The sequence below is a fragment of the Pseudopipra pipra genome, chromosome Z, assembly GCF_036250125.1.
Source record: "Pseudopipra pipra isolate bDixPip1 chromosome Z, bDixPip1.hap1, whole genome shotgun sequence".
NCBI lineage: Eukaryota > Metazoa > Chordata > Aves > Passeriformes > Pipridae > Pseudopipra > Pseudopipra pipra.
Genome location: NC_087581.1, coordinates 60,405,405 through 60,418,954, shown reverse-complemented (window position 1 = coordinate 60,418,954; position 13,550 = coordinate 60,405,405). Strand labels below are relative to the sequence as shown.

Here is a 13,550-nt window from a genome sequence, read left to right as displayed (position 1 = left end):
TAATGTAAAACACTGTTAGTTTATGTGATGATTTTTTTAGTGCTTATACAAGTGAATAATTCCACTGGGAAGGCATAAGATAAGGCTTTGTATTTATACAATAAATGAATGTGGGTTTTTAACAACCAAAAAGATTTTTTCTATGCCAAAATCAGTTGATTTCAATGCTCTGAGTTTTCTTGGTTAGTATGAGAGGATACAGTTACCTGCTTCCAGGCAGAGGGACATTTTTTCTGTACTGATTTAGATCTTCAGAAATATGGAAGAAACAAACACTTTTGAATTCAGATCTTACCACGAGTTAGAATTCAAATAACTTTGAAGTTGGGTTTTTTTCATACTTTGTTTTGTAATATTTTTCTTTAGTCTATGTTTTCAGTCAGTGAGTCTTAATTCCAGATCCATACTCTGCAAATACCCATGTATTTTATTGTCCGCTGTGAACTTACTGAGACAATTCATATTCGACAGTTCAATATGTATGTAACCATTTGCTAATCTTGCTTCTCCTTTTGGTTTCTGTTTCAAAAATGCTGTAGTTGAGATTTATTATGTTTTTATATACTGTTGTGGTTTAACCTCACAACTAGTTTAGCCATCAGCTAAGCCCCACTCATCTGCTCCTCTTTCCCCCCAACTCCAGCAGGATAAGGGAGAGAATTGGAAGAGTATAAGAGATAAAACTCCTGGGTTGAGATAAAGACAGTCTAATGAGACAGAAAAGGAAAAAAAAAATACAATAATAATGGTAGAAGAAGTAGAATGCACAAAACAAATGATGCACAATCCAACTGCTCACCACTCACCAACTGATGCCCAGCCAGCTCTTGAACACAGCCCTGTTCAATTTTCTCCCCAGTTTATATATAATGAGCATTATGTTGTACGGTACAGAATATCTCTTTGGCCAGTTTGAGTCAGCAGTTCTGTGTGTGTCCCCTACCAGCTTCTTGTCCAGCTTTCTCACTGGCAGGGCATGAGAGGCTGTAAAGTCCTTGATTTAAGTAAGCACTGCTTAGCAACAACTAAAACATCAGTGTGATACTAACATTATTCTCGTACTAAACAGAGCACTGTGCCAGCTGCTGGGAAGAAAATTAACTCCATCGCAGATGAAACCAGGAAAATACACATATGATTCTTCCTTGATTATAGCCTGAATCTTACTATCACTGTTTTTTAGTATACTTGCTTACAAGTCAGTCAGAAAGTGACAGAAAATTTGGGCTTTGTGTGTGTTTATAGATAAGTAAATTAGTTGCTCTGTGAAGCATCTAATCTCCTTATTTTACTCAAAGTTTATCAGCAGTGGAGAACTAAACATTTGGTGCAGGAAAACAGACAGATGTTCTTCTCCAAGGCTTATTCTGATTTAAAATTTACGAGACCTCTGAAGATACTCTTGCAGACCAGTTCAGGATTTGAAAAATATGTATTATGGCTACAGTTCTTTAGTGAAACAATATATACAAGGTGAACAAAATAAGTCATATTTGAACTTACTTAATTTTATGGCCTTGGCCTTGTGTTTTTTGTTTCTGATATTGGTTTTTTGGGTGTTTTTTTTTTTTGTTTGCTTTGGTTTTCTGTTTTGTTTGTTTGTTTTGGATTTGTTTGTTTGGGTTGGGTTTTGCTTGGTTTTTTGTTTGTTTGGTTTTTAATGGGAGAATATTATATTTCTTCTATCAATTACTGCTTGCTGCATACATATATTTTGTCTTTCTTGCCATAGTGGGGTACACCTGGCCTAGGAAAGCACTATGACTGGCTTTGAAAGTAATGTTTTACTGTTGACAGACTGTTAAATGTACAGACAAGGAAGGAATATTTAAAGGATGGAGAATATTAGACTACTGTGAACTTTTGAGGCTTTTAAGTAATAGAGGAGGTGCAGGATTTGATACATTAGCTTGGGATAAAATGAGGTCCTCTTCAATATAAGACAGAAATATAGGAATGTGCAGGATAAAGGTACTGTGTTGTTTCCCATTCTTAAAGATCTGTGAATATTACTTTATCAAAGTAGTTGAGTTTTTAACATTGTGTCAGTATGTTTTTGCTTTCATGTGTTCACCACTCAATGGGAGTTTCCTTTCTTGTGCTTCATGTAGAGTAATTCTAGAATTTCTCCTACTATCTCTGTGTAATGTTCAGTGAATTTATATTGATGATTGGCTCTCTGACCTGAAGCCCATTGATTTTGTTGAGCATTAGTTTGTTTACTATTGTATTTTTATTCAGTTGGTAACCTTACTAATCTTTCTTGCTGCTTTTTAATGTCATCTGGAAACACCCAGGCTTGTTGTATCATTACATACTTTGTCCAGCTCTGCTGAAAGGTAAACCATATATGTACCAGTGTTATTAAGAATAATTAAAAAACCCAAGGACATCAGCAGAAGCCTTCTTCCAATGGCAGTCATTAGTAGCCAAGTAACATATTAATGCCCCGTAATTCAGTCATTCAGAGTTTGGGAAAGGCACTTGCATCAATTTTAGAAGTAGGAGATCTTAAAAAAGAAACTGTTTTTAGCAATGACTCAGACTGAGAGTGAAGTTCCTAACTCCAAATAGTAACTTTCTCATTTTTCCCTCAATTTTTTTCCTAAGTCAGATGGAGATCTATTACATCTACTTAGATGTTTTATAGTGTTGTCCCTTCCTCTCCTCGTTTCCTTAGAAGGCAGAAAACTCTATGTATCTCTGAGTCTTTAGGAAATAAATTATGCAGTTTTAACTAGTACATTAAAGGACATTCACAGAAATAAGAGACTAATTCCGTGCAGCAAATAGAAAGACAATATCATTCAATGTAAAACCATTCAACACAGGTCATGGTCTTCTTTAAGTCCTACTCTTTCAACAGTCTTTCTTTTATAAGATCATTAATTTGTTTCTTATTTTTACCTTTTATGAAATTTAATTAAGTAATCAACATTAATAGACCAGTGGGGATTATGTCTTCAGCCTTTAGTGAAGGGATTTTACATCTGTTTGGAGTCAGTAATCTTTTTCTTAGTACTGTGACTTGATTGTATATATCTGTGAAGGCATGTTGGGTGTATGATCCTGTTTGATTGACTATGTTATACAGTAAGTAGAACTTACCATGTCAGTGTTGAAGCACTAGACAATGTGATAAATGACTCTGTTCGTTGATATAAGCTCCTGCTTATGAGTTTTTAAGGAGCTTTGTGAAAAATCAGTTGCAACAGCTGGGACTGGAAGAGAAGGTAGAATGTCCTTTTCTTTTCCATCTGTGCTTGCATCTTTCTGTGACTTACAAATTTAACTGTTGCTTGGTGGTTTACTGGTGTTTCATACCAATGGCAGTCTTGCTGTGCTTACTTATGATCCCCCAGTTTTAGAGGTTTCTGGAAGGTCTTAGTGTATGGATTTTACAGCTTTGTCATTTCTTGAATATTTTAAGATGTTATTCTCCATTTGCTTGCAAACTTAAGCGAGGGTTAGATTCAGTAAAGTTCTGGATACTCTGGTCCTGATTAACTTCAAGAAGTTAATTTAATTTTCTGAATTGTTTTGACTCAAATCTCAACAAACCAGTATATATGTGAATGTCTATAATTCTCAGACATGGGTTTACGAAAGGAGAAGGGCTAAAGAGCCTTTGCTCCATTGAAAAAGCTTGTGGTTGCAAAGGAGCAAGGGAGCACATGCGGTGAGGTAACTGCACTGCCTTGGAACATGCAGCACTGTTTTGGTTCTGAGTAGCTTAAGAACGAGGCCAGGTGCTAGGGCAGGTTACAACTGCACTGCTAGCCCCAGAGCAGATAATGATTCCTCAGGTTAACCAGACCTGGATTGTAGTAGAGCAAATCCTACTGTGCTGCTGTATTCCTGTGTCATGGTTTGAGATTGCCCCCCCTGGGAGCTGGGGGGCCTAGAGGTGACTGGGTGCCAGGGCAGTCTCCCCTAGAGGGCCAATCACCACTTGTTTTGTTTGCTCCTGTGAAAAATCATATATACACAACCGGCGGAAGTTGTTGGCAATCATTCTGTCTGTCTGCTGCTGTGTGTGTGTGGGTGTGAGAGGACCAGGGGTGGTAGGGCCCCCTTCTTTCCCCTCTGGGGGGAAGGGGGGCCCTGTGGCCCTCAGCTCTGGTTAGGCCAGGGTTGGAGGCAGCATTGGAGTGAGTGTGTTTGTTGTGAGGGAATAAACTCACAAATAGCTGGTAAGCAGGAGAGAGAGAGGCAGGCCTTGCAGCCAAGCCCTCTTTCCCCCGCCCTTTACAGTTAGACTGCAGAGGGGTCTTCTTTTTTCCCTTTCACTGTAAAGTGGAGGGGAGGCTTGGCGTTGGAGCCGAGCCAAAGTGGACGGGCTGAACATAGCCCCGTGCCAGGGAGATAACCCCAGGTGAAATTGGAGATGGACCAGAGAGAGGCCTGGAGGATGTCCCTGCAGTAATTTAAATGAAGGACAGCCTAAAACTTGGAGGAGGAATGAAGATTCCAAGACGCATACTGTGATAAGCTGAACTAAACTACAGCAGCACGGAACCAAGGTATGAGAGAAAATGACACAGCAGAGACAGCACAGAACCAAGGAGAAAGGACTCAGAGCTATCTTATTGGACTTTGTGAGGAAGAAAAGACTTTAGCAAACAGCTGGAGGTTGATGGGGGAGTGAACTCTTTTTCCCTGCTTTACCTATCAGCCTGAAGAGCTTTTCCTGGACTAAAGTTAAAGGGAAAAAGAAAAATAAGTCATCTTTTAAGACTGAGACACTGAGAAAACATTCAGAAAACAACCTGATATTTTCTTTTTTTCCCCTGACTTTTTGACTTTTCCTGTATTTCCCAGTTAAAGAAAAAGAAAAAAGTTAAAGAAAGTTAAAGGTCTCATTGCACCATTTCCCTTCATTTTTCTTAGAAATATACTTTTGATGAAATAACTTAATGACTTTTGCTGCCTTTGGGATAAAATTTTAGGATGCTCCCATTTGCAGACCTGGCATCTTAGTTACAGCTGCTCACTTCACCAACTGTGCTGTTTTGGGTCTGCTGTCATTTAAAATACATCAGAGTTTCTTTTCAATGTGTCTAGATCTCAGAACACTTCTCTGTGGCCAAGTCTAGGCAAATTTTTGGCTCAACTTCTCATGCAATCTTGAGTCCACATTGACATATAAGCCACTCCTTGCACCTTGGTTTCCCAGAAATTTTATCTGTTTGCAGAGGATGAAATGGAACATCATGATCACTGTGAATACAACAGCTCTGAAGAGCTTCTTCAAAACACATCTAGAGATCATGCTTCTTCATCCTCTGTTTCATCTTCTCAGAGGCAAAGCTTCTTGCTTCTTTAGGAAGGCCTCGTTTAGGAGTTCTGTGGTGGTTCTTCTGCCCTGCTATTGCTACCACTTCAGGTCTTACGTCTATTCTAGACTCAGGTTAAGGAAGTTGGAGAGCTTGACAAAGAAAAGTCTTCAAAAGACTTGATGTGTTGATTTAACTGTCAGTTAAATACTGGTAAGAAAAGCTTGCTGTCCTGGGAATGCCTGGGAGTCAGAGTCCATGAAAAAACATCAAAATGAAAAGCACTGTCATGACAACCACAGGAATAGTAAAGGCATACCTACAAATATATAATCTGTTCAAAAGGTAAAAAGTAAACCAACAAACACTCTTGGAGTTATGGATATAAATTAATCTACTTCATTTATAGACTATTTAGATATTAGAGGTTTCCTTGCTTTTCAAAGCTTTGCTACTGAAATTTATTTCTCTTGTAATCTTTAATTTAAACTACTTACTTCTAGAAAGAGCTTGAATGGGAAAACTTAAGCTTTATTTATTGAATTTTTAAATTTAACTTACGTGTTTCTCAGTAAGATTTAACTTCTTAATTAATAAAAGTCTTAAAGGTTTCAAGACAGATTATTCTAAATTTTGATAATACATTTCTTCTTTTGAGACTTCATTTTCACATAATGATTGGCAGAGCATATATCAGCTATTTGGCCTTTCCTTGTGTCCTTCTGTCATTCCCAATGCATAAGAAAGTAAAAATTCATCAACTTCAGTCTACGCCTCACACAGTAGTTGTAAAGAGTGCTCCATGTATAAGAGGTAAAATAAGTGGCAGAAGTTGGATGTCCTGGATTTTAAATGAATTGGACACTATTTTTCAAGGAACATTTGTAAATGACTATCAAACTGCTTCTAATTTATGCCAATCTTCTCATCTTATTTTTGTTGCAGACCTTGGCTCAACAGAAATGTTCTTCTATTTTCTTCACCGTAAAACTGATAGAAAGCAATGAGGAAGATATGGAAGGATCTTGAGGTTTCATACTTCCATTGCATGGACCAAAGCCCTAGTCTACGAGATATTTAAGCCTGCACTTTGACTATGCAAAAGATGTGGATGACTTGCATGACTGAAGAAGAAAACACCTGTGTAAACACAGGACTAAAACCACGGAGGACTGGGGTTGACAAAGTGGGGTTAATGAGTCTCTAAGCACTGTAATGATTCATATAATGAAGGCTGATTTACTACCGCATAAATATATCCTAGAGTAAGACACTCAAATTCTGCCTTTATGAGTATTGTCCTCTAGTTTTACTCTTTTCTTACTCTTCTATGCCATCAATATGTGAAGCTGGAATACCATCTCCGGTCAAAGGGCAGTACCCATTCTTCTGGGTAATTGGTAAGATGAATGTGTCTTCGAAAACTGTGTGCATGATTTCTTTTTCTGGAATTGTTCCCAAGAGATGTGTAAGAACAGACTTAATGCCCCTTGAAAGTTGTACTGACACAGTTGCACAAAAAACAGAACATTTATCTCTCTCCCTTCATCCTTGGTCCCTTTAAGAATAAGAGGAATCTCCTGAGGTGAATGAGCTAAGACTAACATTTGTATCAACAATTGTTTTGCAAGATGTATATGTGATCAAATACAATAACAATTAAATAGATTAAACAAGTCCCTTTTTGCTAGGCAGCATGCAAAACAATTAAAAAAACCCCAAACAAATTCACTTACCATCTAAGCAGTTTCTGTGGTTTTAACCTAGGTTGGATGATGTTATATAGTACTGGTTGATTCCACAGTAAAGTTTCTGTTTTTCAGGTCTCTACTTCTTGCTACTATCAGCCTCAGGCTGTTCTTTGAAAAGTTTCGGAAAACAATAATTCAGTCATTTTCCAGAGTTAAGTTGGCAGAATATATTCTGTAGCGCACGTAGCAAACTTTTGTATTTTAGCTGCATTCAATCAAAATTTTCTTCTTAAGGTTTGACCTGACATTTCAAAGTGACTGGAGGAGTATCATCTTTCTAGTACTATGGGCTATTTACTATTTACTTGTGGATCTATTCTAAGCTATGAAAATGAACATGCAGAACACAAAGAGACATCAAAATTTTTCATCATCACTTAGGCTACTGAGAAAAAATAAGTGGTTCAAAACCTGCTGGTCATAGGAGTAGAAGAGTGGGGATTACACATTTACGATGGAGAGTCTCAAGCAGAGGTAGTGGAAGCCAGGGTGCCATGTTATGTCTACTCAGAACCTCCTATAGCCACCTCCTGGGGATGGATGTTGTAAGGGATTCCTCTGTACATCAAGGATAACCAAACAGTAGAGAGGTTGTAATGTTTTAGTTCCACAAGAGGTAAACATTTGTCTCCAATGTAACTCTCTCTTATTCACAACAGCTTTTCAAGGTGTTGTCTCTTGGGGAAAAGATTGGTACCTCTACTGTGGTGTGTGCAAGTTTCGAGCTGGCTTCCCGCCAAGTCCCCGAAACTCGACAACAAGGACCTGCTTCCCAGAGAGGGAAGAGAAAAAAAAAACGACTTAAGCAGCCAAAGCTATAGCAAAAAAATATATATATTTTATATATGAGACAGATATATACAATGAGAATACTATACACCACAACTCCAGAAATCCCAAACAGTTCCCCAAAAAGGGAAGAGGGGGGGGGAGAAGGGAAAAGGACAGAAAGGGACAAAGACCAAACAAGTCAACCAGCCAACTGAAGGTAAATTAGCAAAATCTCACCACTTCCCTTTGAACGAGCAGGATGGCTAGACATGGCCCAGCACTCTCCCCTCACACGTGGCAGATAACAGCAGTCACTGTAGGCCTCGGCTCCAGATAAGCCAGACCGAGACAGGGACCTACCGTTCTCGAACCTCGCCGGAAAGGAAGAGAGCGAGGTCCCTCCTGCTGGCTTTATTTATACCTCAAGTTATGTAAAGGAATAGCATGGAATACTTCCGTGATCACCTTCCTAGTTCCTTCCTGGTTACAAGCTAATCTCCAGGAAGGCCTGAGTGAAACCATCACAGTGAAACCAGTGAAACTGGTGCTTGAGCTCTTCATCATGTTCTGATAAAATTGCTAATGACTAAACTAATCAGAAATTATGCCTGTGACATAAAGGCTGTATTCTTCCTCTAAATACCTCACTGGCTGGCTGGTAACGACTAGGACTTGGTTATCCAACCACTATATTTGGAGTAAAATCTGTAGAAACTTCTGAATTCAAGGTGTTGATTATGTGTTAATTAGCTGGGTGAGGTCACTAAAGGTCACTCGAATGTGCAACTAGTTTGTTGAGATTCCAGTTTTGTTAGTATGGTAAGTATCCCCTAGAATTTTATAGTTTTGAAATACTACAATGCTCTTCCAAGAAGTCATTTTATTGATGATATTATTCCTTGACTGTGTTACACCCTTACTTATAACTCATTCTTTCCAAAAGTTTTGGTTAAGGTAAGAGGTTACCATAATGTTTGACTTGCTTCATGTTAATTTGCACATGCGTTAAACAGAAGTTTGATCAATTGGTATGTTGTCCTTGTTTTGCTTCTGTTTAAAAATGCAGTAAGCTAATTGAAGTGCTAAATAAATATTATTTATACGACTACTCATAATGTTCCAGCTTTAGCCTGGTTTTCATTTGAGGTGCTGTGCAAATTACTGTGGTCATATGTGGGGTATCTTGCACTTATGACTAATGAGAAAGAGAATGAAGGGGGAAAGATGATGTGGCAATTGGCAGAGAAATTGTACCCTAGGTTAACTGTAAACTTGAAGCCTGTTGAGGGAGAACTTCTTTGACTTTAATTTACAGGAGTTACAGCTGAAAAGTCATGGTTTTACTCTGAAGTCTGATATTTGAAAAAAATAAGTGAAAAGATATCCTTCTGCTGGTAATGCACAACCAACGGATCAGGCTACAATGGCATCAACATTCTTTTTGCTTGCTTTGGAGTGAACAACTATGACTCTTGCTTGATGTTATTTCAGATCTACATGGATAGAAGTGATTTGGAGGAAGGTTCCTTCTTGCTGACATAGGCTATGATGCTTTCCTAAGTTTGGCAAAACAAATCTAACAACAGTCCTTGCTGCCCTTTGCTGCACTTATTTTAATGTGGATTTTGCTCTCAGAGATGCTGTTTTGTGTGACTGAAATTTTTTGGCTTGAACTGGAAAACAATCAGGATCTAAAAAAAATCAGGATTAGTTAGAGGAAAAACCAGAGGTGTCTGAAACAAGCAAGAGTCTCAAATTATGACTTATTCATAAGTAGAATAAATGCTTTCTTACTGTTCTTGTGTAAAACTGAACATAAAAGGATATGTGCATAACCAACATGCACATATAGGATAGGTGCATAACCAACGATCAAGTGTTCTTCATTCAGTGGCAGGGCAAGAGACCTTTTGCTTGTACAGTTGTACAGTTGCTTCGTTATACACTGGTATTTATTTTTTTCGTACATTTTTACAAAAGGATTAATCATTGTCACTTAGATCTGCACTAGCTTTCATGGGAAAACTGAGAAAGGAACAAAACTGAACAGGATTATTTACAAGAAACTACCTCCTTCTTTTTGCCAATTGTTACTTCTGAATATGTAAAAATTATTTTTCCTTAAATAATCTAGAAAGATATTGTCTTTACATGGCATTGGATTTAATATTTAATTATAAAACTACTGATACACATCTTCCTTAATTTTTCCTGGGAAAATATTCAGCGATTATCCTGTTTTATAGGTCTGATAACAGCAGTGAGCAAACAAAGTGACATCTGGGAAAAAACACCAACAAAAAAACCCCGTAAAAAGTAACCCTAAGGTAATTTTCTTTGTGGGAAATGTTATACTAATAGCAGAGTGGTCAGGCCCTGTTTTCTCCCTCTTCCAGTAATGTGCATACAAACAGAAAATTCCTGCAATAGTCTTTAAAGCAGTGTACAAACCTGTAGTTTTTATTAACTAACACTGATAGACTCCTAAATTCAGTATACATTCACAATGCCTTATAACTTTCTGGTAACCTAGGTGACTACTTGAAACAGATCTATAAAATACTCTCCTGCTGTTCCACCCCAAGGCTCACAAACTTTCAACAAAGCAAATCAAAGCAAATTTGATTATATGTAGTGGCTTTTCATATTCTCATCAAATGATAATTTCTTGGGTGATTTTTCTTTGACTATACACAGTTGGAAAAACTTGACCTAAGTAAAGGTCATATATACTGAACTACTTGAAAAATTGATGTTCCACAAACAGCTGGTTTGATTCTGTCTCTTGACTACTGATCCATGCTAAGGAATTCTGAAGAGAGTAATATCAGATCAGTCCATGTCATAGCAAAGTTGAATGTGGTTATTATGTGCCATGATGTTCACAAATGTAGTTGAATAGTAGTTTCAGTTTTTCTGGCTGAACTAATGAGGAAACTACCGGGGGTCAAAATGCAAGGCAGTTACCTATATTTAGTAATAGTTCTTCACTTAAATTGTCACACTGGAATCCTGATGAGGGTGGTAAGCCTGTGTTTTATGCATTGACCTTAGTTTGAATGATCTGTACATTACAGAATGAATGACTGGAAGTCTCATAAGTTACTGTGATACTAATTCAGATTGGCTTGCACTGACCATGTTGAAAACTGCTCTTAGTTGTGCTCTTCCCCTGCACTGTGAGATGACAACACTGGTGCACTCTAGGATGTGAAAAAGGCTGTTAACCATGAACTGTGCTACTTACTTTCTTACTTTTCGTTCCGCACAAGGGTTATAAAAGTGTTGTGCCTCTACCAAATTAATTAAAAACTTTCTTACACTTTCTCTCCATTAATTGATACTATTCTGAGGATATCATTATCTATAATATATTAATGAAGACCTGCAATTTTTTGTGATCATTATTAACATCTGCTAGTGTTTTATCACCTAAAACATCTGTGTGGACAATCCCTAGCCTTGCCTATTTTTTCATGATGGCAGCACAAATACTCATCCAACTACACATTCCTATATCTAAGTCAGTAAATTCTATTTTCCTGGGACAGTCTTTTGAAAGTCAATTAAAAGTGTTAATTCTTTTACCAAAGTGGTCTTGAGTTTATTGTGTGACATTTTCAAGCAGAAGCACTGTCTAAAGAAATTTGTTTTGTTTGCTCCATGCACAAATAAAAAGAATTTGAACAGCTATTTTGCAAAGCATATGTGCATCTCAAAAAGAACCTGTAGATCTAGAAGTAACTGTTAGAGTCTTACCTCAGAGCAGAAACTGTAGCAAAAGAGTTAGTGGTCATTGGTGCTTCCCATGGGGCAACCAGAAGATAAACACCAAAACAGTCAATGAAATCTTATGGAGGTAAGTGCATAGTTTATCTGCAATAAATAAAAATTAACAGGAAATAGAACTGATCCAATGACAGACTGAAATTAGACTGATATAATTTGATGCAGTGCTGATAAGTGACAAATTAGGGAAAAAATGGCTTACTGAACACATTAAAAACTAAGTAATAAAACCATCCTGTAACTAATTTTTCTGCACATTTATAAAAATCACTGTAAATGAATGATTTATAAATAGTGCTTTGTATTCTTGTCACATCATAAGGTATCACACAGCACACATAAAAGCATGATTAATTAAATTGTGAAAATTAAAACATTTTTTCATTTTAGAGCATATTTTTAGTAGCGGCAAAGTATGAGGACAAAAGTCTAAAAATACATTTATAATTGCCATAGCAGCATCTGAACAGAACAGAAATATTGCTTTAAATTAGACATATTTTATTAGTGGAGAAAATACTGTTTTTGTTTCACAAAAACCTGTTGCAAACAACAGTTGGTTCAGTCTTCAAGACCTTCCACAGCTTTGTTAATGCAGTTGTTGGACAGGAAGCAGAAGAGGAAGCAATCTTGCTAATTTGCTGATGTTCTAATTGCAAGTAGTTAAATCTTCTGAGCCTAGTTAATTTACTGATATTTCTTCTTGCATCCGTGTGTGCTTCTGTGTGTGTGTGCCTTGTCAGAATTCCATCTAGTATAGAGCTTTTTTTCCCCAAATGAACATGGTACTTTGAATGTGAACAGCTGAAGACTATATACAAACAACTTTGTGTGCAGTCTAACACTGTCTTGCAGTCAGCCTTGCAGTGGGCCACAGAATATAAATTCATGGTTTTATATATATATATACATGTACATATGTACAAACTCATGTTTATGTTCTTGAATATAAACTCTGCTTATATTCAAGCAAACTCTGCTTATATACAAGCCTACTAATGAGAAATACAATTTTAGATTTCTTTACAAATTCAAAGCCAATGTCACCTTTTATATAGGTTTCCCATAACACAGAAACTCACAGAAAGACACATCTTAGTTGCATATGATGAATCTGCACTATTGCATCAAAATTCCAAGTAACTGATGATTAAATTTTCCTAGTTTGAGGGAGAGATCAGGGGTTTGATTAGCTTAACTTTTTTTGAGATATTTCACTAATATTAAAATACAGTGGAAAAGACATCACTGCAAACACTGGAGAAAACTATTGTTAGTATTCTTATTAATTTGCAATCAAGTATGTGCCTCAGTCCTACAAAACAAATGTGTTATCATGATATTTATCCTTAAATATCTTTTATTCTTCAGATGAAGAGAATGAGACAGAAATATTATGAAGGGTATATTGAATCCTAAATCCTGTTTATTTTCCAGGAACTTTCCAGAATTAGTGATATGCTAGTCTCATAATTCTTAGTAATTTTTACAATTTTGTTAAGATGTTGAGATAACAGAAAATAGTTACTGGAAAGGTACATGAGAATATGTATCCTGCCATCTTTCATTCAGAGCATACAAGAGTCAAGGGAAAGATACATAGTGCAGCTAAAGCTAAGTTCACAGATGTCCTTTATATACAGAAGAGTTACATGCAGTGGATTGGATAGGAATTTATCTCTGATTTCATTATAAAAATTACTGTATCTCTTCCTTTAGCAGCAACATCTATTCTGCACTAAAGTTAAAATTCTACAGAAAGCATCCTTGTGAGTTCATGCACAGCAATGTGTATAAAGATGCCATCATCATAGTTCATGAGAAGTTGTGAAATTTTTTATCTTAAGCTTTCTAAAAATAGATGCCGTTTCAGCATTGGTTTTGTACTCCTACCTAGTTAAGACTAAACATCAGCAGTGAATGAACAGATACTTCCATTTACAGTTCTGAGGCTGGACTGCAA

At 36.9% G+C, this 13,550-nt stretch overlaps 1 long non-coding RNA gene across 1 annotated transcript; it reads left to right on the top strand.

The window, feature by feature from the left end:
* Window positions 1-3,739: 3,739 nt before the first annotated feature.
* LOC135406688 (uncharacterized) lies at window positions 3,740-9,620 on the top strand. The gene is made up of 3 exons (XR_010426416.1): window positions 3,740-5,621; window positions 6,222-7,736; window positions 8,335-9,620. It is a non-coding gene; the product is annotated as an uncharacterized LOC135406688 (long non-coding RNA).
* Window positions 9,621-13,550: the final 3,930 nt, after the last annotated feature.